Below are 27,838 nucleotides of genomic sequence, written 5' to 3' on the forward strand. Positions count from 1 at the left end.
ATGGGAAGCAAATTCTCCCCTTTTTTACTTCAAGACTGTATCATATTCCAGACAGAAGAGAGAAGTCTCATCTATAAACCCAGATGGGGCTAGCCTAAGGGGTTTTGAAGGTAGAAAACCTAGAAAATAGCCCTAGTCATTCTTTTCTCTCCATTTACCACCTAATCTGTGGGAGCGAACAAAGGTATCTGATGGAGACAGACATGCTGAAGTAGACACACCATTTTATAATAAAGTCAAGGTTACTGTGGGAGGGGCAGGGGAAGGAAAACCCAGCATGTGTCATGGAAAGACACATTTGTTCACCTTTGATTCCCAGTTAGCTGTCAGTGAGGCTCACCATCTTAGGCTAATCTGCTTTGTGAAAGGAGTTGACAGCTGCAATATGTTGGTTGCACTTTTCAGGTTCCTAATTGCATGAGGATAGGTATATTAAAATAAGACCTGGAATTTAAATTAAAAGTATAAAATAGTTATTCACAGTTTGGGCTGCAGGATTTGATTTGTGACAAGAATGTCTAGTTCTCCTGCTATGGATCTCAAAACCTTCTTCTCCTCCCTCCTCATCTTCAAATATTTTGTTGCAGTATATGTGGAACGTGTTAGTTGCTGGATAGTTGCCACGGTTTTCAATGGAAGAAGCATGTAATTATTGCATACGGCTGGTCTGACAAAATTCTGCATGGTACTTTACAGTAACTTGATAAACTGAATCCTCTTTGTAGGAGGAAGATGAAAGGGTTTAAAGGAATAACCCATAAAATGTCTGAAGCAAGGAGAGCATGCTGCAGGGATATTGATTAAGAGAATAAGCCTACCTCGAGTTCAGCACATCTTAGTGTAAATTTCAAAATGAAAGAAATGTAAAGAAGCTTTTGTGCTCAGCTATCACCACCTGCCAGTCAGGGATTTCTAAATTGTGGGTCAGGGCCCACCAATATGTCACCTGTAAGCCACAGGACATTTTTTGTATGGGTTGCCAATGTGTGGGGAATAGAAATAGAAGAGACTGAAGGATAGAGGTTGACAGACATATGTGAAAGATGGAGCTCAATATGTGTTTATTGCTGTTCCATTGCCAAGTAATTGCCTGCCTATTACATCTAGCTTCACTCAAGCCTTTAGACACATGCAATATTAATTCAGTCAAGCCCTACCAGCTGCATGTGGATATTATAGAACTTTCTGGAATATCAGCTGAGAGATCAGCTTCTGTGGATTCCACACTCAAGGCAGTCTCAAAGTTGAGGTGAGGTTCCAAAACAGAACACTGGTAAATCATATGGTTCAAAGTCTTGCTTCAGAAAAAAACCATACATAACTCTGTTTTCTTTAATGTTGAATATTAATTTTAACATATCTTGTAAAATTTTATACATACTACATTATAATCTATGGAAAACAATATTTTCTCCTTCTCATGTCATCAGTATACAGCTCTTCTCAGGTCCTGTGATGTTTTCTATTCCCCCCCCCCCCATTAGTCTCTGAGGCTATTCACATGAATGTGTAAAACCGGGCTGGTTTTGCATGCTTATGTGAACCACTGGGATTGCGGCCGCCACATGGCAGCAAACCCACCAAAGTAGCCTCCTAGTTGTTGTTAATAATAATAATAATAATTCAATTTCTATACTGCCCTTCCAAAAATGACTTGGGGCAGTTTACACAGAGAAATAATAAATAAATAAGATGGATGGATCCCTGTCCCCAAAGGGCTCACAATCTAAAAGAAACATAAGATAGACACTAGCAACAGTCACTGGAGGTACTGTGCTGGGGGTGGATAGGGCCAGTTACTCTCCCTCTGCTAAATAAAGAGAATCGCCACATTAAAAAGTGCCTCTTTGCCATGTTATCAGGAATGGTTGTGACACTCTTCACGGTGTCAGAGGTGGCTGAAAGCTCAGTGTTTCCAGGGCCCTCATGCACACCTATTGCAACAGGTGTGCCAAAGGCTGAGGAAGCCTTAAGGGAAGGCAGGGGGCCTAGAGATCCCATGCTAGTGCAGTTCGTGGATGCCACCAGACAGTCCCTACAATCTGGTCTGTATTCCATCAACTCTGGCAAGGATGACAACAAAACCCAGTTTGGGGACCAGCACCAACTGACCCCCTCCAACGAGGGTAGCCAGGCCTCCCTGCTGGAGTGTGGGATCCTGTATGGTACAGGACTTGGAACTGCCAGCCCCCAGGACCAAAGACTGCAGGATGACATTTCTGAGGAGCTTTCTGATATAGTCTCTGGCATGGGGGGGACGGCACCACAGCCATCTAGGGACTGCCAGCCCATGAGGTGTGGGGGGGTGTGCAGGTTCAATGCATAATGGAGATGGTCCTGAACACCATGGAGGAGGAAACCAGACACAGCCCAGCAAAGGAGGTTCTTGGGGCCCACAAGGCCAGCAGCTGCCTGTGACGAGTCAGCAAGGTTATTTGTGGTCTCTAGGAGATTTGATTGATGATTGTGCACTCCAGGCCTGCCATTGAAACTACCCAGAGACATATGGCAACACTCTCCTCTGCTTCCCACATTCTGCAGGAAGACTGAACATCACAAAGGAGGTAGGTGCTGTCAAGGTACGACAGTACCTGGAGGTCTATGAAAGACGTGGATGAGTGGGATGATGAGCATTTCCAGGGCAGCTCCAGGATGTCTTGAGGGACTTTTGACTTTCTGGCAAGTGAGATGGAGCCTGTGTTCTGCTGGCAGGACATAGTGACACACCACATGGTGCCAGCGCACAAGCAGCTCACCATAATGATTTACAAACTGGCTTCCCACTGCAACCAACTGGCATTGAGAAACTTGTTTTCAGTTGGCACATCAACTGTCTGTGAGATAGTCAAGGGTGGTCAACCTGCTTGTTGAAATGTTCCTTTAGGATGTAATTGGCATGGGCAATCCACAGGAAGTGAGGTCGGGGTTCCGGCAGAAGGGGTTCCTGAGCATCATTTGGTGTATAGTTGGCACACACAAGGAGATTTAGTGCCATGAGTACTACAGGTGGAAGCACTACTACACGATGACCCTGCAAGGTGTAGTAGATTTGATGGGGCAGTTCATGGATGTCTGTGTTGGGTAGAAACCATGACAAAGCAATCTTCTGGACCTCTGCACTCATTTCAAAGCTACACTCCAGTACCAAGGTGAATGTTGCACCCATGAAGGTGGGTGGGTGATGAGTTAAGTCGGTGATATTCAGGGACCAGGGATATAGCCTCCAGGAGTAGATGATAACCCAGAGGGGCTATCAACTTCAGGCACAACAGCATGAGAATCGTGGTTGAGTAGGTATTCGGGAGGCTGAAGGATTGGTGATGCACCCTCTACACTTTGCTGGATGTCGAGAAGGATCTTGTGCTGGCCTGCTGCATCCTGTACAACACATGCAAGTCCAGGGGAGATGCCCTGCTGGAAGAGCACATGGATCTGCCTGCATATCCAGAGGGTAAGAGCGGTGGTGGAGGGGTGCCCAGTGGATGCTGTGCCTGCGGCCCCACCCCAGAGGATTCTTGGCAGCAGCAGGGAGGTTCGGGCAGTGAGAGCAGCCATTACAAGACACGCTTGGGAGGATCTCCCACTGCCAAGGCGGGCAGGTGCATGGTGTTGGAAGGGTGCACCGTTTTTAAACTGATGGTAGCACAGGGTCACTGCTTGCAGCTGCAGCATCAGCGACATCATAAATACGAAACACCTGTCCCTCTGCATCAATTTAAAGTATTGATGTTAAATAAAGTTTCCAATGTCTTTATGGGAACTCATTCAGATGGCTCTAAAAGGACATTACACAAATTCATTGAGGAAAGATCTAACGGATGCTATTATGTCCACATGGAATGTTCATGTTCAGAGATAATGAGCCCTTTCTCATGAGCAGTGAGAAAGGGCTACCCTGTTTGCAGTGAGGAGGCCCAAAAGCGCTTACCTTCCCACAGACAATCGTTCTGCCATCCCTGGGCAGGCAGATCACTCACCCAGACAAGCAGCAGCTGCTGCTGGCAGCTCCGAGGGTCAGGTGCTGGCGAGTATGTGGTGGCTTTCATGTGCTATGTATTCATGCTTCTCCGAATAAGAAAGGTGGCAGGGCCAAAGGTGGTTTGGCTGTTATGCTGTCCAGTTCTATGCAAGCGAATATAACCCCCCTCATGCCTGTTGGGCTTTGGCAGTTCTTTTGCAATTTGGGCTCACTCCGGTTATTTTGATTAACATTTATTTACCTCCTTTGCATAAGCATTCACAGATAAAACATCTATGGCATGAGTTACACAACTTTATAGAGGGTTTTTTGGGAGCTTATCCCTTGGCGCACCTTCTTATAGGAGGTGATTTTAACACCAGAATGGGGCAGGACGATGTCACTCTATATAGGGCTTTTAACGCTGTCCCTCTAGATGATATTGGTAACTCTTTCTTCCCCTCTAAGCTGGCGAAGGATGTGATGTGCAATGTGGCTGGTCTGTGTCTGGCCCAGTTGGCCAACTGCAATAATTTGAACATTCTCAATGGAGTAGCTAAAGGTGACCGTCCAGCAGAATACACCTGTTGGTCAGGGTGGGAGCTGTCTACCATCGATTACTGGCTTATTTCTTACACCATAGCCAATTGGGTGAAATAGATGACAGTCATGCCGAGACCCGATAGTGATCATCTCCCCCTGACTTTAAAGCTAATTGTATCAGCTGGAAGGATTCACCTTGAGGACAATTTTCCAACTGATATCTCCTTGGAAACAGATGGAGTGTGGGTTAGGTGGAATGCTAAGTGGGCACAGTCCATGTATAAGTTGCTATGATCTGATAGGATGTTGAGTACCCATGAGGAGCTTTTGGGTGCTGCTGTAGGTCCCTCAGTTTTAAATAATTATACCACCTTGATTCAGTCTGTACAGGGCCATCTTAGTCAAGACAGGAGTAGGGCTCATTCCTCAGCCCGGGCCAGATCTAGGAGACTGTCTTTCCACTAAAGACTGTATTTCCACTAAAAAGGAATTGATGACTACCTTCAGATTGTTTCAATTGGATCCTCAGAGTGTAACAGCAGCGAGTTTGGTGGTAGCAAAGAAAAAATATAAAGGCCTTCTGAAAGTTAAAAAAGGGAGGCTCTTAGAACTTCATGGAGGGGCCTTATGGAGGCAGCCAAGGGGACAAATTCTACTCTTTTCTGGTGAATTGTAAATGACCATCCCTATGCTTGTCATCTATGTCTTAACTGTCAGATTCCCATGGTGGCCTGGGTGGCCCACTTTAGAGCCCTTTATGGATCAGAGGAGTCATCCTCAGCAACGTTGTTGTTTGATGTTAGCTCTCTTCCAGATTGGCCTCCTGTCACTGTGACAGAGGTCGTGATCCACCAGGACCTATGTTCTTAAACCTCCCAAATATGAGAACATTGTAAGTTGCCTGTCCTACTTTTCAGTCTGTTGCTGGTTCCTTCACACTGAAGCAGAAAAAAGAATGCCCAGGTATCAATATGGCTGAACCTGTTCTTCATTTTGTCTAATTCATGTACAAATTATTTTCTGCCAAAGACAATGGCCTTGGTTTTAGAATGATTGATGAACAGCCATTCACTTTTACAATATTTACCTAAAGCCAATAAGAGTCATCTCAATTCTGAGACTGTGCCTATGAAAGCAACATCATATAATGTACATAAAGTATCAGATATAAAAATCTTTTACAATGAAAGAAGCAACTGGAAACATCTTTAAATTCAGTGGTTACCCCACATATATGTTTAAAGAATAAAAGATTCTGATATCAGTTATTTTAATAATGATCAGTTATTCTTTTCTTTCTCTTTTACTTCTGTATTTTTTATTTCTAATAATAATTTAGTTTTTGACAATAAACTGAAATGTCAATATTTGCAAACATTGTGCTATGAATGTAGTACTTTTTCCTCACTGAGCTGTGTGAAAAATCAGAGCTTAAAGCTTGCCATCAGTTCTGTTTGCTCTTCATCTTCCTTGCTCCCTGACTTTACTCTGAAAGTTTTTAATTTGTTGCCTAGAGTTAACTAATTAGGGAGTTGTCACTTTTTTGGCTGTTCATCAACAGAGTACACTGCAGGAAATATGGACTGGAAGTGTAATTTGTTCATTACATGTAGCAAAACTGCCAACTGTTTCTGTCCTTTGGGAGATTTATTTACTTCTTTCAAAGGCAGTCACCAATCTCCTACATGAGTGTTAATCTTCTTTGTCCCTTTGATAAACTCACCTCCTAATCAATTAATCACCCCTTTCTTTCTGTTAACCATATGAGGCAACAGAGGTCATAACTAGGTCAGAGGATGAGGATTGAGAGAGTTGGTATCAAAAATCCTGAGAGAACAATTTAAAACTTTCACAAATGCAGTGTTTGCAGTGGTTATGGATATCTGCCAAATAGCTGTGATGTGATAGCCGCTGAACTGTTAGCAGGTTTTATATGTACATCCATTCTGGTGCTAACTGGTAAACAAGATGTGTCATCTTCATACTGCTTTGGTGACCCAAATCACTTTGTTCAGTTCTTTTGCAATAAATTTGTAACTCTAGGGAAGACAAAATTCATGACCTGAACATACAGCTTCTACCAAGCCTACTGGCATAATCTAACACATCCCAAAATGTATTTTGGAAGGGAAAGCCTGCTGAGGGTCCTGATATCTGTGAATGGAATTCTGCAAGGGAAGACCCATGCTTCAGGTATGTCATAGACACATGCTTCAGGTATGTCATAAAGCCCCAGAGATGTTTGTCTTGGGGACCATATGTATTTCTCTTTTAATCTCTTGGGTAGACTACACTTTATCCCATTTCGTTTTTACAATTACCCTGGAGATAGTGGCATCTCAAGACCTCTGCACACCTGAGGCAGGGCTCCAAACACCCCCCTTGTGTGTACCCTCTTCCGCCTCTTTTTTAAAATTAAAGCAGGCTGGAGGGTATCTTTTTGCCAGGGGCAACTCCTCCCCTCACCTCATGGAAGGGTTGCCTTGGCCTAGAGGTTTAAGGAAATTGGGATGGGGCATCACATTCAGAATTGCCAAAATAACATAATTCCAGTGTTTACAACTTCCAGAGGAAGTTGTATCTATCTGAGGCATACCTGCATGGTAAGGTAGACAATCTCAAATTTATAGGTCTTGTATCCAGAGGTGCACCTAGGTAATTTTGGAGCCTGGACCTAAACCCCTGCTAACTGAGCAAAGAAGCACCTTTTAAAGTGGCGAGTCTCTAAGATTTAGCCAGGGGAGAGCAACCGGCCCTATCCAGCCCCAGCACAGTATCCCTTCCATGGCTGTTGCTGGTGTCTGCCTTATGTTTCTTCTTAGATTGTGAGCCCTAGGGACAGGGAGCCATCTTATTTATGTATTTTTTATTTCTCTATGTAAACCGCTTTGAGAATTTTGTTGAAGAGCAGTATAGTAGTAGTAGTAGTAGTAGTAGTAGTAGTAGTAGTAGTAGTAGAGACCTTTGGAGGCCCCCCTTCCCTGCAAATTAAGCACCGTCATGCTCAGCCGGGTTCCCACACCACCCGGGACAGACTAAAGAGGATTTGGGTGCCCCCAGGGGCTGTGGAGGCCCTGGACTTCGGCCCCAAAGTCCAGAGGTAAGAGCGCCTCTGCTTGTATCTAGCCCTATCTCTCATAAATAGCAGCCAAGATCATATACTTTTCTGTGGTCTGAACTATATGTATGTATTCATTCATTTGTTTAAACAAACAAACTACCACCACGTTTTAAGAGCAAACTCTTCAGAAGGCAGTGCACAGCACTACAATATAAATAAAACCAAATTTACATTTTAAAAAATTACAACCACATTACAAGAGATAGATTAAAATAGCAAGCCCATTAAAAACAGCAAGGTTAAACAGCCTGTAGACTGTATCACTTCAGAGAGCAGGTGAATGCTCCCTAGCACCCTCACAAAAAGTTTCACACAGAAAACAAGCATGCCTGGAAGAAGGTTGTTGAGCTGGTGTAGTGGGTAAGAGATTAAGCTGTGAACTGGAACTCCAGTGGTTTGAATCTCACCTTTCCCACAAACTCAACAGGTGCCTTAGGCAATCCTTTCCCTCTCAGTCTTAGTTCCCCAATGCAATATGGGGATAATAATACTTATTAAGGATTACCTCAGGATCATTCATCATGCTTTGAACACTCAGAAGTGCTATAAAAATATCACTGTTATTATTAGAGGGGAATGAATGGAAGTCTTAAATCATTTGTGTCCCCACCTGTAGGGATGTGCACGGAACTGGTTTGGAGGACCTTTATGGGCCTCCAAACCGGTTCGAAAGACTGGCAGTTTGGCTGGTTTGAAGGTGGAGGGGAACTTTAAGGACTGGGGAGGGTGCTCTTACCTTTCCCCCACCATGTTTCCCCCACCCATGCTTTTCTCAGAAATGGTCCTGCTGGGGCGGCAGCATACCTCCTTGTCTCCCTGGTATGTTGAGAACTGGAAGTGGCCGGAAGTGGCCACCGTGCATGCGTACATCCAGTCCACAATGTACTGGGGAGACAAGGAGGTATGCTGACGCCCCGGCAGGACCATTTCTGAGAAAAGCGCGAGCGAGGGAAACGCGGCGGTGGGAGGGAAGAGCATACTCCCAAGTCCTTACAGTTACCCCCCCCCACCTTCAAACCAGCAGTCTCTGGTTCCATGAACATCCCAACCCAGCTGCATTCTCAAGTGGCAGAGTTTAGACATGCCTGGTTTGCTGCCTCATCTGCTGCTTGTGAGAGCAGGCCTACATCTGCAGAAATGGAGAATCCAATCTCTGAGGACTCAGCTATGATTTTGATTTGAAAAGCCTGGGCCAGGGAGGAGTGATTAAGGGTTGTGATATATCAAGGCTGTTCACACGGGCAGCGCAGCCCAGTCTGGGCTAGGCTGTGCATGTGAAGTGCTGGGATCAAACCCAATCCCATCACTGCCCCCAAGCCATAGCACCGCTTTTTAACCCAGCCTGTGGTTTGCTTAACATCAGTAGGTGATCATTTGGGTGATCGCTGCCGGGCTAAGAGGCTTCCCCTGAACACGCCATAATTTCTGGCAGCAAACCGGGGGGGGGGGGGGGAAGAGAAGCAGCCATATTCATAGCATGGGGCACCCTGGGATGCAGGAGGGGGAAGCCCTCCCGCTCTCAGCTGCTGCCATTGCCATACCGCCAGTCACGTGGGTGCTCTGCTGCTCATCTACCAGGGAAGGCAGGTGAGCTCCTTCCTTCCCCACAGCATGCCCAGCAGTGGCCATGAGGTTCTGTGAAAGACCTCATCATCATATTTGTGGATTAGAAAGTGGCAGGGATCCGGGTGGAATACAGTATGAAAAAGACAAAGGGGTGATTCTCACGATTGCCCTGGGCAGACAGGGAAGGCACCGGGGGAAGGCTGCTTTCCACTTACCTTCTCCCCAGATGACCAAGCAGGTTGGCTTCGGTGCACCTTCTGTGCACCCACACAGACAGCCCTGATCTGTGCAGCTCCGTGAAGCACGGAGCAGGGCGGAGGGATCTGGGGCCAGAACTTGTTATTCCAGCCTCCAGGCATCCCTCAATGCAACGCATGACACGCATGTTGCATTGGGGATTCCCACCCACCCCCCTCAGATGGGCACTCTATGCACCTGTCTCTGTGATTTCTCGGGCTTCACGTAGCCTGAGGAATCACACAATTCCTGGTAGTTGGGTTAAGGGTGCAAGAGCACCCCTTAACCTCGGTGAAAAGCCAGGTTTTTTAAGGGCAGTGGAAGGATCCACGAGGATCCCGCTGCTTCTCACAACCAGCCTAATCCTGCTTGGGACAGCCCAAGCAGAGTTCGGCTGGTTGTGAGAAAAGCCTCAAAGTGTGGATTACATTGTCAGAGTGACAAAGGGAGAACTGAACTACCTGTGTGACTAACTTTGAAATTTAGTTAGAACATCCACATGCCCGTCCTGTTTCTTTGTCTGAAGTCCCTACAAGTTGAAAAAAGCAGAGAAAGCTGATAGGATTTCTAAGGAGGCTGCTGCTTTCAGGATTGAACAAAATAACCCATGGTGTTACTGGGAGTCTAAAAGCTATTTTGACGTTAACCCTTTAAAAATGGATAACAGGCTTATTAGCAGCTGAAACAGCACAGTGCTTGTTTCCCTGCTGTTCTGTTAACCACTTAGTCCTTGCAAGAGCTCCTCCATCCCATAAAAATAAAAACACTGATACCCAAAGTATGTGTACAATCCTGCTTATAAGAAACTTCATAAAATAATCATTCATGACTCTAACATCAACAGAATTGTCCTGCTAGATTTGTAGTAAGAAAGAATGACAGATACTGCAATAGTCTCTTCACAGGGCATGAGCATCCTCTGGCTCCCCCCCCCTTTTCATCACTTACCTGTGACAATTTTGTAGAAGAAAGCATGCAGTGAGGTTCATGATTGTCGTTTACACTTCAGACACCCCTAGTTTGCTTCTCAGGGGTGCCACAAAGGATAACTTGGGACCCCAAAGCTGGCTGCTCCTAAGACTCTCGTCATGATCGCAGAACAGAATGTGCTTGTCTTGTGTTAAATTTAAATGGATTCTGCTGCAGCTATAGGAAGGCTTTCTGTCACACCACTGCATTGATTACACAGACAGATTGGGACTGAAAAAGTCCAGGCACCAATGAGGCAGCTTTTAGCTTAGGAAATACCAGGGTTTCCCTAGCAACAGGTTGAAAGCTGAGAATTATAGCTAGGAAACCATGGGGTTTCCCTAGCTACAGACTGCTACTGACGAACATGAAAGCATCACTCAGCTTATTAGTCTGGCAGTGCAGCAGCATACACGAGCTTTTTCCCTTTTCCTCCCTGCTGCAGCAACATGAGAGCAGAGCAGATAGCAACCCACGTTTCTATGGCTGAGGGAAGCATCTGCCCAATGAGGTGACTTTATGAAGATGTTTTGCTGCAGAACATGGGTCCCTCATAACTCACACTGCAAATGTGTGATGAAAACAGCAGACTTGAAGAGCTAGGAACAGGACTGAGTGGTTTACTTCCCATGTCCAGGAAAAAGTTTGAAAGGTAAGAGAAAATTGTATGATTGCATACTGTAAGGAATATACTTGTCTTAGCATATTTCCAAATAGGCAGTCTCCACCCGGGGGTAAAATGGTCTACATTGCAGAATGACATGATTTGAGGAGGCATTTAAACAGATGTCTACAGCATCAAACCACATTAATACTTATTCAAAATAGTTGGCACCAAATCATCTCTTAAACAGCACCACATCATAAGACCTCTGGCAAAATTCAAACCAAGGAGCAAAAGCCACTCCATGAGTAGAGGCAGAAGTTAGGACATGAACCAGAGATAAGATGATGCAAGCAGGGGTGTAGCAGGCTTCCTGGGCACTGGGTGAGAAAGTGCAGGCAGGGCGCCTCCATCGCACGCGCCCCTCCCCCCTGCCACACTCCCTGAGTCTGACATCAGACGCAAGGGGGTGGGGAAATTAGCAAAGTGTGATGGCCCCCACTCAGTCAGCAGCCGCTGCCGAGCCCAACATGGCTTTCTTCCTCCCTCTTGGCCGCCACCTCGACCCCCGCTTGTCAGGGCAGCTGGTGCTTCCTCACTCCTTGGCCCTCCTGCCTGCCATATGCATGCCTTCTTCCACTGTGGGGATGGGGGGGAAGAAGCAAGACAGCCAATCTTGCCCTGGGAAGGACAGGAGCACCTTACCCATGCACCCGCAGCTGCTCTGCCGGCGATGGCCCTGCCCTTATCTCAGCTGGAGGAGAACGGGAAGGAGGATCTGGAAATGGGGAGAGGGAGAGGAAAGAGGGAGAGCCATGGCTCCTGAAGGGGAAAGGAAAGGGCTGGCAGAAGTGGGTGCCTGAATGAGGAGGAGGAGAAGGAGGGGGAGAGGGGGAGTCATTGGGGAGAAAGGATCAAAGAGGAGGGGCCTGGGCTCATGTAGTACCTGGTGGAAAGAGCAGCTGTGGCAGAGTGCACCCTGTCCCTGAGCCAGGGAGAGCCTTGTAGGCCCCCTGACCCTCCAGGCTTGGTGACATTTGACCCCCAAGGGCTCTGTGGTGGTGACCTGCAATTGTGTACTATGTTTTTCCCCCCTAAATGTATCATTGACAACCTGTAGCAAGTGTAAGTTGGTTGTTCTATTAAAAGAGAAAGTTAAGAGTACTGGATGAATAAGTTTCTAAACCTCAGTAGAGAGGATGAGAAGTTCTTGGACAGACACGGGGTTGTTGCCGCAAGGTTAACAGCAGGAGGTGACCATGAACGAAGAAGACAAGTTCTATGAGGGGAAAGGAATTGGATGGAACTCAGCAGGAGGATCAAAAGGCATTCTGAGCCACTGGAATTAAGAAATCACTTCTAGTATCTTTCAAGTGAGAGTGGCTCTGAATAACCTGATGGAGAATAGCTACAGTAGGCTACATTAGGCAGAGAAGGAGATTGTCAGCCCTTTAAGTACAGAGACTACTACCACCTGCTGGAAAGGGAAGAGAAGAGTGGTAGTGGTGAGAGATCTCCCTACTGAGAGGTATGGGAGTCGATGTTATTGACTGTACCTGTTTTCTAGTGAAGGGTGTTGATTCCACAGTATGCAGATCCAGGGTGATGGATAGGTTCCCAAGACTTATCGGATCCACAGATCATTATTCCTTCTTGTTCATCCACATGGTATAAATGACACTGCTAGGCACAACTGTGACTGTATTTACTGGCTATAAGGCTCTGGGAAGGAAGGCGGAGGACCTTGGGGCTTGGGAGGTGTTTCTGGCAATTCTTGCAGTAAAAGGTAGAAGACACAAGAAGAGAGAATATTACTTCAGGTCAATGAGATGTGATTTCTGAGACGATGGTTTCCTAAATGAAGAACTACTAGCAGGAGATGGGCTGTACCTCAGACTAGGAAAAATGTGTTTGTCAGAAGGCCGATCAAAAGGGCTTTAAAATTAATCATGTGCAAGATGAAAACAAAGGCTCAAAAGTAGTAGAGAGGTAAGTATTAAAGATAAAGACATGGGCATTACTGGAAAAACTAGGGCAACAAACTCACTATAGAATAGCAGGAGAGACATTGGAACATAATATCCATGACTTGGAATGTCCATATACAAAGTATGGGGAATAACAATATGGGCTTGAACACCTTGTACAGAAAGGTAAATATGACTTGACAGGTGGAAATGGAATGTACAGAGATTTAATTTCCAGAACTGGAATGCAGAAATTGAAAGATACAACTTGTTAAAAAATAATAAAAAGGGAGGAGTAGCAGCATTATTTGTTGGAAGTGTGTACACCTGCACAGAACCAAGTAAGTGAATGTGGTAGACCAGTGGAGACCATCTGCATAAATATAAACAGAGAAATAAATAAAAATAACATTGTAGTTGTGTTCTACTTCAGACTACCATACCATGGAGAGGCTGTGGGCAACAGTTTCCTGAAACAACTTAAAGAAGTTTCAGAAAGCAACAATTAGTATTAATGGGTAACTTTAGCTACCCAGATATCTTTTGGGAAATAAACTCTGAAAATAATCAAATCTCCAACAAATTCCTGATGTGCCTTTAGTGACAACTTCCTCTTTCAGAAAATGAAGGAAAAGACAAAGGAATCAGCTCTCTTTCTTGATCCCTACCAACAGGGAAGAGATGGTCAATGAGATTAAAGCAGTGGGGACTTTGACAGAAAGCTACCACGTAATGCTGATATTGTTGATCTCATGGAAAGCTAAAGGCAGGCAAAGTCAGACATGTACCTTGGATTTCAGGAAAGCTGATTTTAATCAGCTCAGACAGTGCTAGGTAGAATTGTGTAGCTAGATAAACTGAGCTCAGGATGGGTGGTTCCTGATGAAGGGATAAGAAGCCCTGATGAAGGGTTAGAAGCCCAGCAGAGAGGGAAAGGGAGAGTCCATCTACCTCCCACCCAGCCGTTGCAATGCTAGGAAGTAAGGGTCATAATTTTGTGTAAGACAGCAACTTTTGCCAATGATGTTATTGCAGCACAGCGACTGTGGCTGGCAGTGGATTCTGGGTCAAGGATTCTTTTCTTGGCCATTTTTTGACTAGGTTTGAATTGTGTGTTGTGTGTTGGGAGGGACAGATTCCCATTTACTGTGTGCTTCTGCAGTGGTTTTTGAAGGCAGGGTTGCAAAATGCATTGCAAATTGCAATGCAAAAATTATGTGGAGTGCATTCTGTGAGTGAAGCTTTTTCTGGCCATAGGGAGCAATGGGGGAACTTGAAACACTCCATTGTCCATGCGTAGCTCTGAGGGACACCAAAGTGGATTGGGTAATAAGGCATGATGGGTGATACCTACCATCCAGCCCAAAAAGGAAATGGGCAAGTGGGTGATTTTAAACAAATCAAAAAACCCAAACCCATGCTATGGGGGTTAGGGGGAAATCGCCCATTTGCCCATTTCTTTTGTGGGTTGGGTGGTCTACATCCTGCCCTACCACCCAAGCCACTTTGTTTTACCTAGGAACTACCCATGGGGAACAATGGGGGTTTTCAACTTTACCCATTGTTCCCTATGGCCAGGACACTCAAAATGTTTTGAGTTTTGTCTTGTCAAAACAATTGGTTCAACTGCTGTTTAGATGAAATGTTCTGGCCATCAGCATTTTCATTCAAGCTTGAAAGAAGACAAAAAATCTCTTTCATGCACATCCCTACTGTGCACAGCCTAAGATTAGATATTAAGCAAAATTAACCTTTCCTACTGCAGCATCACATGTTTCAACGAGGAATCTCTAAGTACTAGGTTTCTATTATCTTTTCACACAGACCAACAACTCCCCAACGTGATTTATGTAGAAGGTGATGCTATATTGAGGGAAATTGCTCATTCTTTTAATGTCAAGGGGACTACTTAGGGCAATTTCCCTCAGTATCAGCCATTAGCTCTGTCTGTAATTGTTTCTTTGTCTGATGATTTTTTTTTAAATGTGAAAGCAAAATATTTTGTGATTAAAAAACAAACTTAAATATTTGCCATTGATAACCTGTCCTATATTCTTAAAAATAGATCTAAAAATTCTGTCTTAAATTCTGAAACTTATCAGACCTGCAGAAACCATCTAATAATTTGAAGAACAGCATATCGGTGGATCATAAATATTTTCTAAAATACAAGCTCTCAGGTCAGTTCTTCAAATTGGTAGAAGGTCCTTGATTTGCTTTGAAGAGTCTAGATGCCACATCTGGTGACACTGTGATCAAAGATGAATCACTGATATTCAAGTTGTATTACATACTAGCATTAGATTTTCAAATATTTTTATAACAACTATGACAAGTTGACAACTTCTCAGATGACAGAACTGGGATTCTCAAACCCAAATAGATAATATACTGTTTGAGAGAAAAAGTTTTTCTCTTTTAAGGCTGCAGTGAATATTCTCCCATATTGACTTTTGAGCAGAAATTCACTATAGGAGGGAACCAATTTTCTCTCTCAAAACACTGTAAATCTTTTAAAATATCTTTTAAAATTTGTGTTTAATGCCATTGTTTCCCCTAGCTGCTGCTGAGACTGGTTTTTGTTGTTGTTGTTAAAGGTTCTTTCGGAATTACCCGTATGGATGATCCATCCTAAACAGGAATCTTGAGGTGAACATGATTACATTGTGATACATAATAACTAATCAGAATTTGCCACTTGCTGACATCAATGAGGGAAAACACAATGAAGTCAGAGTGAAAACTATGCTTCCTGAATAGACAAATACTTTCAAAAGTACACTGAACAAACATGAAAAGGTGAAGTATGTTCAGTTGCATTGAACATACAATAACTAGTATGCTCAGCTCAGTTTTAGTCTTTGTGGAGAATAGTAAGCAATGGTTATCTACTATGTGACCAGGGGTGCAGACAGAGAGAAAACATGATTAGTCTTCACTTGATGCTTTTGGAAGGAGGGGAGAAATAATTTGTGTGTGGGAGATCTGAGTAATTAGGTTTGGTGGGGCGCAGGAGTTCAGTAAAATGGTGAGGGGGGGATATCATTAGAGGGGAATCTACACCCCACACATGACCTCAGCTTGAAACCTATGATGCATATACAACCATTTGAGAAACTGATTGTCTGTCACATCCGACTATGTGGCAAACTTATTTGTACGGGCTGATTTGCAGTACAGCCATATGAGGGCAGAGCAAGAGCTCTGTCTTTTCTGAGAACCAATAAACTAGCTGTGTACAAGGCTTGGTTTGCAACACAGTGTGGGTTAAGTGGGGAGAGGGAAGATATTTTGCTTCTCTCCTGTCCCAGCCAAAATTATTTTCTCCGACAGGAATATGTCCCTGAGGGTTGTGCAGCCCTTAGAGATATATTCCTGGCAGATAAAAGGGCTTATGTGGGGAGGAGAGAGAAGCAAAAATATTTCTCTCTCTCCCTTTCCACTTGTGCTGGAGTATAAACCAAGTTTCACATGCAGTTAATTTACTGGCTCCTTGCAAGGATGGAGCTCTTGCTCCACTCTCGTAAGACCTGCATGCCAGCCACCATCTCCCTTACTTTTATTTAATGTGCAAATACATAATAAAAATTGGCTCAACATGTGACCAGACAACAGAGATCTGGCTTCCCCTCTCCAGTTGTATATGTCCTACAGGTGATGATTGGGAGATGAAACTGATGTACTTAAAAAGTTATATACCACTTGTCAGCAAGATTTAAAGCAGTGTATACAATAATTTTTTAACACAGCAATATGAAAGCAGCTTAAACCAGATAGCAGACAGATGTAGCAGATCAGAAGCAGCAACCATTATGAAATGGAGAATGACAAAGGAATGTTTTATGATGTCACTGAAAGAATAACAACTGTCGCCCAAGTGGTAAAATCTTCTCCAATGTAGACACAGTCCACAATCAAAAATAGGCTCTCCATAATTCAAATATTCTACAGAATTCTTACCAACTCTAATGGAAATTATGCAGAGTAGGGTTCAGAGCTAAGCCCAAAGAAACAGCATATTGACAGCACTATTGCTTTCAACAACATTGTCCTGTAGGACTTTAGGTTTAAATTGTGTAAATTTAAGATGTGTACAGAACTGCAAAAGATGGCATAGTGACAGGAGCATCCACATCTTGACGTTGACATTTGGAAATGGAAAGGTTGGATAATGCCCATTAGTTGAACAAGCTAAATATGCAAAAATAAACATTTTAAATAAAAATAAATGTGATTAAAGTGTTTAATGCATTCTTCAGACCTAAGTAAAACATCCAAATTAGATTCCCCCCACCCAGAAATGTTGAAAAATATAGGAGAAGAAGAAAAATCAGAATGGAATTAATCTTTGTTGCCTCTAACTTCTCTTAATACCACTGAAAGAAGAGGTAGAAAACTGGAGAAAGTAAAAAAATGCTATTGTTATGATCAGGTCCTCTTGATTATGATCAACTCCTCTTGATTTGATTTAGAAGAGTAGATCAAAGAGATGTATGATCTGGATCTGAATATATTCAAAACAAAAATAGCAAGAAGACATTAACTTACGTATTTGCTGTTTGCTAAAATGGATGTCATATCACAGAGTATGATTCTTATTTCTCACACAGCATGTGTGAGAGATGTGATAGGTGTTTTTTGATCTTTTCCTCTTGTACCCATGATTTAAATTTATTTATTGTTCAATTTTTATACTGCCTTTCATTAAAATAATCTCAAGGCAATTTACAAAACATTTAACAACAATTTAAAAAACCATTTAGAACTACACATTGAAGTTCTTCTCATGATCTATGAGAAGAGCTTCTTTCGAGTCTGTGGGGAGAGCGGGCTTAGCTCTGTCAATCCTGTCCAGAGCCCTGGGCAGCTGGATCAGCCACCCACACAATTGCCAGCTCCGTCACAGAGCTGGCAGGGGTGGCGGTGATCAGGGGCCGGCTGGCCCCCAGAAGTTCCAGGATGCCCCATGCGAGTGTGTGGGGCATTCTGGAGAGACCCCCTGAGGCTGGGCAGCTGCTTGCAGCCTCCCAGTCGGGGGTCTACTCATGTGTTGTTGTGCGCCACAATGACACATGAGCTTCAAGCAGCCCATGTGGTCACATGACTGCTGGGCCTGGGTTAAGGGAGTGCTCTTAACCAGGCTAAAAGCCGGGCTAGAAAGCTGGGCTAAGTTGCACTGCCCCACTGGGATCAGACCCGATCCCGCAAGTTATCACATGCAGCCTAACCAAGGCTGGGCTTTCCTAGCATTGGTTAGGCTGCACATGAGAACAGCCTTATAGAATCATATTAAATATCCTACTAAAATCACTTTCAGGCATTGATACCCATTGATTAACCATCCCATACTTTAGTTCCAATTTTGTGCTGGACTATTCATGTTATTTAATATCGGTAATCACTGGTTTTCCAAAAACCTTGGGGCAGAAGTGACTCTTAGCACTAACATACACATAATAGCTCTCTTAAGTATGTTTCTGTTTAATTGACATAATACTTAATTAAAAATCACAAAGCAGAGTTTCATCTTTGATTTATTGTTTGAATAGTTACATTAATCTGTCACAATATAAATCAGGCTTCACTTGGGCTTAGCATTGCAAGCTTGCCTTGTTAGCTTAATAATTTAACATCCACTGTCAGGAACAAAGAAGAGCATTTGGCGGTCTGTTTCATAGGTCTTTCATCTTGGGCTTTAATCTTGTATATCACATTAGCTGGTTACTAGGGAAATTATGGTCCTGGCCAATAATAACTGTGTTCATCATTTTAAAAGCACATTTAATTAGTTATTAAATATGGAGTTTCCTTCTTCTCCTCAGCAGTTAAGTAGGCAGTGAGTCTGTTCTCATGAGCAGCCAAGCCCAGGTGTTGACAGCCAAGCTGTGAGAACCACCAGGATCTACATGGATCCTGGTGCTGCAGCAGCACCAAACTCGGCTTTCAAGCCTGACTTTTAGCTGCGGTTAATGGAATGAGTGCTCCGTTAACCCAGGCTCTGGGATAGTGTGACAGTGTGAATTGCTTGCAACCTGCGCTGACACAGAAATGGGTGCCTAGAGCGTCCAACCCCCAGGGGAATCCCCCAATGCACCATGTGCATTACACAGTGCATTATGGGATTTTCCCCAGGCTCTGGAAGGCTGCACTGGTTGTCATGGCAGTGATTCTAGGATCATCTGCAGGGAAGGTAGGCTTAACCCTGCCTTCTCCCCGCTTGCCCATGCGATCATGTGAAAGGCCCCAATATATGAGATTGCTAAACTGTAAGACTATATCAATTATAAGATGTTCCAATCTCTCATTTTGGTTAATCCTTATAAAGAGGGAAATGTACATTGCATGCTATGTCAGAATACATTTGATTCCCTTCACAATTCTGAAGAATCTGAACTTCCAGCCACGGTTTACTGTTAAAACCCTGCAGCAAAGCCCCTAACAATGTGAGGGGATGGTCTATATGTAAGATTTTGTAAATGGAATTGTAAAGCTAATCATTAGTTTATGCTAGTTATTGTGCTGATAAATGCAGTTTGGGGCTGCATTAACAGAGGCATAGAGCCCAGATCACAAAAAGCAAAAGTTCTACTTTATTCTGTGCTGGTCAATTTTTGCTTGGAATACTCAGCCCAGTTCTGGGTGCTGCATTTTAAGAAGTACATTGATAAACTGGAAAGGGCTCAGAGAAGGGCAACAAAGATGGTGAAGGTTCCGGAAACCGAGTCCTATGAGAAAAGGTTGAAGGAGCTGCCTATATTTAGCCTAGAGAATAAGGTTTAACTTTATGCCTTATGACAAAGCCCCAGCTCTGTTGGGCTTCTAGAAGACAATTTCTGTGGTTGTTCATACCTATTTTGTTCATACATACTTATGTAACAAAAGTGCTTGCACTTAAAGAATGTGTTTGGAATCTTTCATGGGGTAAAATAGCTTGGAGGGGGAAGATTTGGTGTGGAAAAGTAGTGGGCAGGGCAAGGCTTAAACACCTCCTCTTCCCAGTTCCACTGGGGTTGCCCTTCTGCTCTCTAGGAGCTTTCAGGGCCTGCGAGCTCCCATCTCCTCTGACCATCTTATCCTTGGCCAAACCACTCTTTAAATAAGGCTCTGCATTCAGAGCACACCCCTGCTCCTCTCCCTGATTCTTCCTCAACAGGCCATGCCTCCCCATTAGCCCTCCAGGCTGCCTCTTGGGCAGCTTTCATGCTAGGCCCTGCCCACACCTCCGGCGCCATCATGCAGTTCTGTAGCAAAGGAACAGGGCCCGCCCTCCTCTTGTCACAAGCAATCAATGGCCTGTTGGGCCATGCCAGCCCAGTCCTGAGTAGCCAATCCCCTGCTGAGGCTCCCGTCAGTGGCCCACCCTTTCAAGAACCGGGGGTGGGGCCCAACACTTACCTTCCCCCAGACAATCCTTTGAACATTGCTATGAGCGCAGATGAGGAGCACCACTGCACCAGGCAGTACATAGCTCCAGAGGCCAGGACGATGTGTTCCAGCCTCCAGTGATCCTACAATGTGTATTGCACACCAAGAATGATGCATTGTGGGATTCCCCTATCAAATGGGCACTCTAGATGCCCATCTCTGTGTCTCCTTGAGCTACGTGCAGCTGAGTTAAGGGAGCCCTTGCTCCCTTAACCTTGGCTAAGAACAGGGCTTCAAAGTAAAGTTTGGCTGGGCGGGAGCACCAGGATCAATGCGGATCTCACTGCTCCACACAAGCAGCCTAGTCTAGCTTAGACTGCCTGTAAGAATAGCCTCAATATGTTTGTTTTGGGGAAACTGGCACTATCATGAGTTCCTTGATCTTTTGACTGTTTGGGATGAGCAAAGAGTACTGCAGTAAAGAATTACTGAGAAACATCTTAGTAGAGATGGCTTACCTCCTAGGCCCTTATACAACCAAGGCTACTCAGATCCTTAGTAAGTCTCCTCACACTAATGTAGGCAGCAGTGACAGCTGTGCAGGACGTGTGAGCCAAATGGAATAGTAGAAACTATTACAAATTAAATTGCTCAGCAGGAGTGGACTATGAGGATTGGAAACATCAAAAAAGTTATCTGGAAGTGAGTGTGCTTTCACCCACACTTCTGAGATATGGGTCCAGCCAACCTGGGTTGGACAGGTAAGACAGATATGGCCTGCTTGGGTAATGGAGTGGATACACTTGGTATCTACAGACATTTTACCCACTCCGCCATTCACTTATCTTGCTGGCAGATGTGCTGGCAGATGTGCTGCCTTCCTGTTTGTATTTGGGTAGCGGAAGCTTTTAAGCTGTTTACTCCTCAGAATGCATAGCGGTGATACCCACAAGAAACCTGAAATAAATGTGTTCTTGCTTTCTGTGAAGTTGCTAACCCTCAAGTAAGTACATTGGAGGTAGGCAATCTGGACCCAAAGGAGTTGTGGGTGTCCCCAGTACAGATGGGGACACCCACCCACTACAGAATCTGGCAGTAGATTTTGATCCTGGAAAAGAAATGGAGAGGATTTCTCACATATTTATTTTATGCTCACTTTAACAAAATAAATGGAACTCTTCTTGGCTTTTATATTTCCATCTGCACTCATAAATTTCAATTATAGTTCCATTGAAGATCAATGTATAGAAAGCACAAAGAAATTTCTGAAGTTATTTTAAGCCCTGACAAATGGCTTCTAGCCGAAAAGAACAAACTGCAGAGCAAAATAGCATCCCTTATACATAGAGATGCTCTTTTAGCTGCACATCAATATATTACCAGCTTTAAGCCCAACACTTCTACACTTCCCCAAAGTAGTGATAGCTCTTTGCAAAACATAAACAAAGTTTTCCAAGATTAGTTGCACCATAATGAGGACAGGGCTAAGATTAGAACATCCAGCCCACTAAAAGCAATGCAACGTGGATAGATGGCATCTACATTCACATGCGTACCTTCCAATGCACGTATGGATTTCTATAGAATTTAATTCTGCAGCTCCTGCTCCAGTATGTGATATACATATAAGAAGCATGTTTACCTGAATAGATCTCTAGACTGATGCAAAGAACATCAGTTGACTAAAATAAACAAACACTTAGATTCTTAACCTTCAGGCGCACCAATAACAAAAATGCACTTTTCTTGGTTTCAGTTGCCCGCACACAGAGGCACAACTAGGTTATTTTGCAGCCTGGACCTAAAGGCCTTTGGAGGCCCCCACCTCCCCTGCAAATTAAGCATCATCATGCTCAGCCAGGCAACCACACCACCCAGGACAGACTAAAGAAGATTTGGGGGCCCCCAGGGGCTGTGGAGGCCCTGGACTTCGGCCTCGAAGTCCAGGGGTAAGAGCGCCTCTGCTCGCACACCCCTGCCTCATGATTAAAGTATTACATAGATTAATCTATTACTAAAGCTAGCAGCTTGAATATATGTGATTATTCTCTTTGGAAAGGCAGTAGTAAGTTGTTTGACTTTAAAAGAATGATACATTCAGCAAAAACATATTTAATGTAACTGGAACCCTTATTTATTGCCTTTTCATAATTCTGTGTTGGTAGAAAAAACAATTTTTCTAGAGGTTTGAACAACTGGAAAAGCAGTGGGAGTACAGTACATGGAAATGCCTTGGAGTTCCTACTAAGATTCTTGGATGCACTTGAAACATATCGTTTTTTCAGATGTTGTCTCACCTGTGGTAGCATTGTTCCTAGTCACCCAGAAGCCCTCTCCAGAAGTTATAAGTACCAGCCATGATCACAACTGCAAAAGTGGGGAGGAAGTCCCACCCCATGCTGTCACTCACCCCCTCCAGTCAGCCCAGTCATGCTTACAGCTCCATTTGTTTTAAAGGGGAGCCCCCGTAAGCATGATGGCTGACTCTTCTGTGACCTGGAACCTTGTGTGATCCAGGTTGCAGCTCACAGAAGCACCGGCCATTACATTTACAGCACCTTCCCCTTCCTAAAATTGGATCTGTAAAGAATTAAGCCTTTGACTCAGAGCCAGCTCACATAAGGGGGGAAAGTGCTGAGTCACCCCTGCTGAGCTGCCTGAGTGGGCTTCCCTTTTCAACTTTTTACTTTTAGACCTTCAGAAGATTAAAAATGCTGCCAGACCCTCTTTTATCAGAGACTGGACAGCCTGGGCTGGAGTCCCACGGTCTAGACATCTCTTTATCTTGCTATTGGGCAAATATAAAAACCTTCCATGTGTATGCCTACACATGGTGAGAAAACAAGGTAGCTGGCTTTAGCAGTCCTGTTCGGGCTGTTTGAACTAGGGGCTCACCCTACTCTTCCAGAGTAAATCAAACACTCTGTGAGGCTTTTTAGAAAAGAAAAGAAACTGATTTGTTAAATTGCTACAAAAATAGTTTGGCTTATGTTTCAGCTATTTGGTTACAGAGTATTTCAAAATGTCCCGGCAAACAATGAAATCTTAGTTACTCAGCTGCAAAGAAGCAGATATTTGGAAATGCAAAGCCCACACAGAAAGCAAAATAAATTCCTAACACAAAGTCTGACTAAACAAACTTTCCCCTATGCTAGATTCCAAAGCCTCAACAGCCTGGGCTTCCTTTCCCTTGAAAACTCACCAAAATTCCTGATGAGATCAAGTCCCTGCAAAATCTCTGACCCTCAGAGATTCTCCTGCAGAATTTCCCATGCGAGAGCAGCCACTATGCTGGTCACTGTTTTACCACACTCCCCTGCAACTTCCTCCTTATTCATCCCAGAAGCCCCAGCAGCTCAGGAGCTGGAAGGTGGATCATTACAGGGGCCATAAGTGTGAACGGGCTGGCTGGAGAGGGTGAGTGACAGTGCAGGGTGGGACTTCCTTCCCACTTCTGCAGTTGTAAGCAAGAGCACAGCTAGCGCTCATAACTTCTGAAGAGGGCTAATGTGTGGTGAATCAAGAGGTAGACAAAAATGATGGCATAAATGTCATTTATCAAGCTAAAAAGAAGTAGCATTCCTATAAATTCCATGGTGATTGAGATAAAGATTTTAAAAATACCGACTCCCACCCCTCAAATGATCAAACAGTCTGGGAAGGAAATAAATGTCTGTATTGATCCACAGTACTCTCTTGCTAAACCTGAGTGACTCTATTCAGAAACTTCAACTGGTGCAGAATACAGATGTTCGTCAGAGGTGGGCACTATGATTGTGAGACACCAAGTCTGCACCAGCTGCACTGGTGGTCATTTTCTTTCTGGGCCCACTTTGAAGTGCTGACGTTAACGTTTAAGGTCTCCAGTTGGGTTGATCTCCAGTTGGGTAGCTTTAAGAACTGCCTCTCCTCACATGAGCCCGTGTGGGTCTGCCATTGACACAAATTTGACCAGCAAGAAACAGGGACAGAACCTTTTTGGTGGTATTGCCACAGTTTTGAAACTCTCTGCCCAGAAATGTTTATCAGTTTCCTTCTGTCCTTGCTTTTAGACATGCAGGTTAAAATTACATGTTCTGCAAGACTTTTTAACATTTTCATTCTGGTTTTAACTGTTATGAGGCCACTTTTTACACTTCTCCAGGCTCATATTTTATTACTGTTTTATTATTTTGTTTTAAAATATGTTGTTAGCTACTTAATGAGACTTTTTAGCCTCAAAGGCAGGGTATACATCTTTTAAATAACAATAATTGTCTGGCTCCTCAGCTATTACATTGTGATTTGACATGATAGTGGCACCATTCACATGACCTGGCAGGTGAGGGAACAGGCAGGTGCGGGAAGGCTGTGTAAATCTTACCTTCCTCCCAGATGATCCATTAAAATTTGCTGGGAGCATGGACTATGCTCCTAGATGATTCTTCCTCCACTTACACTCTAGTTGTCTACCTCACCACTTCCCCCCATATTTCATATGAATACCATGGGGCTGTCTTTAAAGCAGGTCAGAGAGGATGCTTAGGAGTTATTGCATGAGTTTATTGTTCCATGTTTGCACCAGAGCACTGACAGAATCACTAGCAGAGCCAACCCTGAACTCTTCCAAGGCTTCTTGGAATCCTATTGGATCCAATAACCTCCTCAGGCAGATCAATCTAATATGTCTTTCACCCCTGCAGAGGTGGGTTGTGGCTGTAAGTTCTACCTTAGCAAGATGCTGATCCATCCATGACAATGGGGAGATGACAGGCGTCCCCACCCATGGAACACCACACTGACCAGAGCAAAAGACCAAATTGAGCATATTACCAGCATCATGTGTCAGTCCAGAGACCACCTGGGATAGGCCCAAAGTCATCATGGCCGCTATGAACTCTTGAGCCACTCCCAACAACCCAGTCCCAAAATGAACATTGAAATCCCCCACCACCAGCAACCTGGGCACTCCAATGCCAACTCAGCAACCAGATCCATCTGCTCAGTTAAGGACTCCACTGGGCAGTGGGGTGATTTGGTACACCAGCAGTTAAACAGCACACTTTCCATAAAGTCTGTTGCTTTATTGTGGTGGTTTTTAGGTTGCTCATATTGTGGAACTAGAGGTCATGAGCGTATTATTTGCTGGCTCAAGCACTGAAAGAGTAAAAGGATGCTTTAGTAGACACAAACAATGCAGAAGCATCAGTTAGGTCAGGAGCATAGAAAATGGCTGCCATACAGAGGCTGGTCTAAAGCTGACCAAGTTCTTTTATATGGTGACCATGTAGGATCTGGGCGCATGGAAAAAAGGAGATCAAACCAATCCTCAAAGATTCAATGGGCTTTACTGAGTATAAAAGAATAACAACATCAATTCTAGTTGAGCAGAAAGCAGAACACTCTATCAATATTATCAACAGTATTTAAACAGAACTTCCTAGCCAGTACCAATATTCAACTAGTGTTCCTAACTAACATATGTGTGTGTATTAAATCTTTCTAGAGCCTAACATAATTCAGATATAGACAGAAAAGGGGGGGGGGGGTAAGGAAGGCTGAGGGCCGGCATGGTTGGGGGGGGGGGATCAGGAATTAGTAGAGGAAAGGGGGGGGAGGAGAAGGAGGGGAAAAGATGGAGGGGTCCAGGGATTGTAAGGTGCAGCATATTACCAGGACCAGAGACTTGAGAGTGGTGGATCTCTTCAGCTGAAGGAGCGAGGCTCTTGGCTGGAGACAGGCGTTTTAGCAGTTGCTCAGATCACGGCTGAGAGTCAGAGCACCATGGCTGGGGAAGTCTTGACTTCTCACTGCACAGTAGAAGTCACAGACAGCTCCTGTCCATGGACAGAGTTCCTGCTTGTTGCCCCGCGGCTTAGCAGCAAACCCTGGAATTGCTTGTGAGCAGATCTTGCTTGTAGGCACAGATTGCCCGTAGGCACAAGACTGCCTGTAGGAGACAGTTCCTGTCCATGGACAGAGTTCCTGCTTCTAGTCCCGTGGCTTAGCAGCAAACTCTGGCATTGCTGGTGATCAAATCTTGCTTGTAGGCACAAGAATGCCCGTAGGCACAAGACTGCTCACTCTCTGTCCAGTAGCCTCATTCTTTATAGTTGTATTTTCTTTGATCTATTCAAATCTCATCTTTTCCTGGGTCCCAAAAGGTGACAACTTGCTGCTACCTTCTGGACAATGTCTTTTAATTATTCAGGATATTGGCCAGTCCAGAGAGAGATCTGAATCTCATCTTCTGTAAACTGTGTGCTTAGGAAGGGGGGGAACATTGCCCAAAGCAAATCTGCATCTCTGAGCTACAAATTGCATCTTCCCCGATTTGCCAGTCTGACCCCAAAAGGTGTTAAAGTGTTAGTAAGGTATGAATTAAAGGCTATAGGTGTTTTCTTAGGGTGGAATTTCTATAGAGAGCAATTGAGTTAATCATTGACAAGGATTAACATGGATTTCTTGCAACAGGAGAGGGGAGGTCAGCCTCTGGCCTCTTCCACAGACATTATCTGGTAGTGAGTCACATTTTAGCATTTGGATATAGCATTCAGCATTCAGGCCTGGCTTTTGTACTCCCTTGAGTATCCATTTCACAATACAATGCTGGATTGCTTCCTCCTTCACAGAGCAGTTGAGATCTGGGGTGTCTTGAGTTCAGGCATTTAATTGAACTCCTAATATAAAATGAAATCAGACACCGGCCTGAATTCCACATACTTCTGAGTTGGTACCTTTAAGTCCAAGGTTGGGGTACATGGTTCGTAACAAGGTCATGAGCGTATTATTTGCTGGCTCAAGCACTGAAAGAGTAAAAGGATGCTTTAGTAGACACAAACAAAGCAGAAGCATCAGTTAGGTCAGGAGCATAGAAAATGGCTGCCATACAGAGGCTGGTCTAAAGCTATGTGGATCAGAAATTTTGTTTCATGTCACACAACTCTGGGTTTTGCTTTGTTTGTTATAACCTGCTGCACACAAATGGCTTGCTGTGTTGAAACAGTTACCATTAGTGGTGTGCAAACAGGTTTGATGTCAAATGTGTTCGACATTGAACTGGTTCGATTCGACTGTTTGGAGTCGCACCGAACCACCCACTGTTCAGTCCGACTTTGGTCCGAACCCCACTGGGGCTTTTCATGATGTTCTCTCTCTCCAAATATAGATAGATAGATAGAATCTTACCCCCTCCAGGGGACATCCTCTAGGTGATGGGGGGGGGTCCACGGGGGTTCCCCTCCTCCCGCCAGCCTCCTTGCCACCCTAAATGGCCAATTGGGTCTCCCCCCTCTGGTGTGGTAGCCATTTTTGATGACCCAGGCCACACAGAGGCCCATAGCACAGGTGTGACAACCTCCCAAATGGCCACCATGCTGAAGGGGGAAGGCCCGAATGGGCCGAAGAGCTGGCCAAATGGCTTGTTAGGGTGGCAAAGAGGCTGGCAGGTGGAGGGATAACCCGCCACGGACCCCCCGCCACCTAGAGGAAGTCCCCTGTAGGGGATAAGTGATTTTTTTAAAAGTACA

General features: G+C 44.4%; 1 protein-coding gene and 1 long non-coding RNA gene across 3 annotated transcripts in view; one reads left to right on the forward strand and one right to left on the reverse strand.

The window, feature by feature from the left end:
• The window catches only part of PTCHD1 (patched domain containing 1), a 336,092-nt gene extending 325,486 nt beyond the window's left edge, over window positions 1-10,606 (reverse strand). The window contains exon 1 of the transcript XR_008318636.1: window positions 10,374-10,606. The gene's annotated coding sequence lies outside the window, so the exon portion shown is untranslated. The remainder of the gene's footprint in view (window positions 1-10,373) is intronic.
• A 236-nt stretch (window positions 10,607-10,842) lies between these two features.
• LOC128349232 (uncharacterized) overlaps window positions 10,843-27,838 on the forward strand; it is a 247,476-nt gene continuing 230,480 nt past the window's right edge. For both annotated transcript variants that reach the window (XR_008318640.1, XR_008318641.1), the window contains exon 1: window positions 10,843-11,046. This is a non-coding gene — a long non-coding RNA (uncharacterized LOC128349232). The remainder of the gene's footprint in view (window positions 11,047-27,838) is intronic.

The sequence above is a fragment of the Hemicordylus capensis genome, chromosome 3, assembly GCF_027244095.1.
Source record: "Hemicordylus capensis ecotype Gifberg chromosome 3, rHemCap1.1.pri, whole genome shotgun sequence".
Classification (NCBI taxonomy): domain Eukaryota; kingdom Metazoa; phylum Chordata; class Lepidosauria; order Squamata; family Cordylidae; genus Hemicordylus; species Hemicordylus capensis.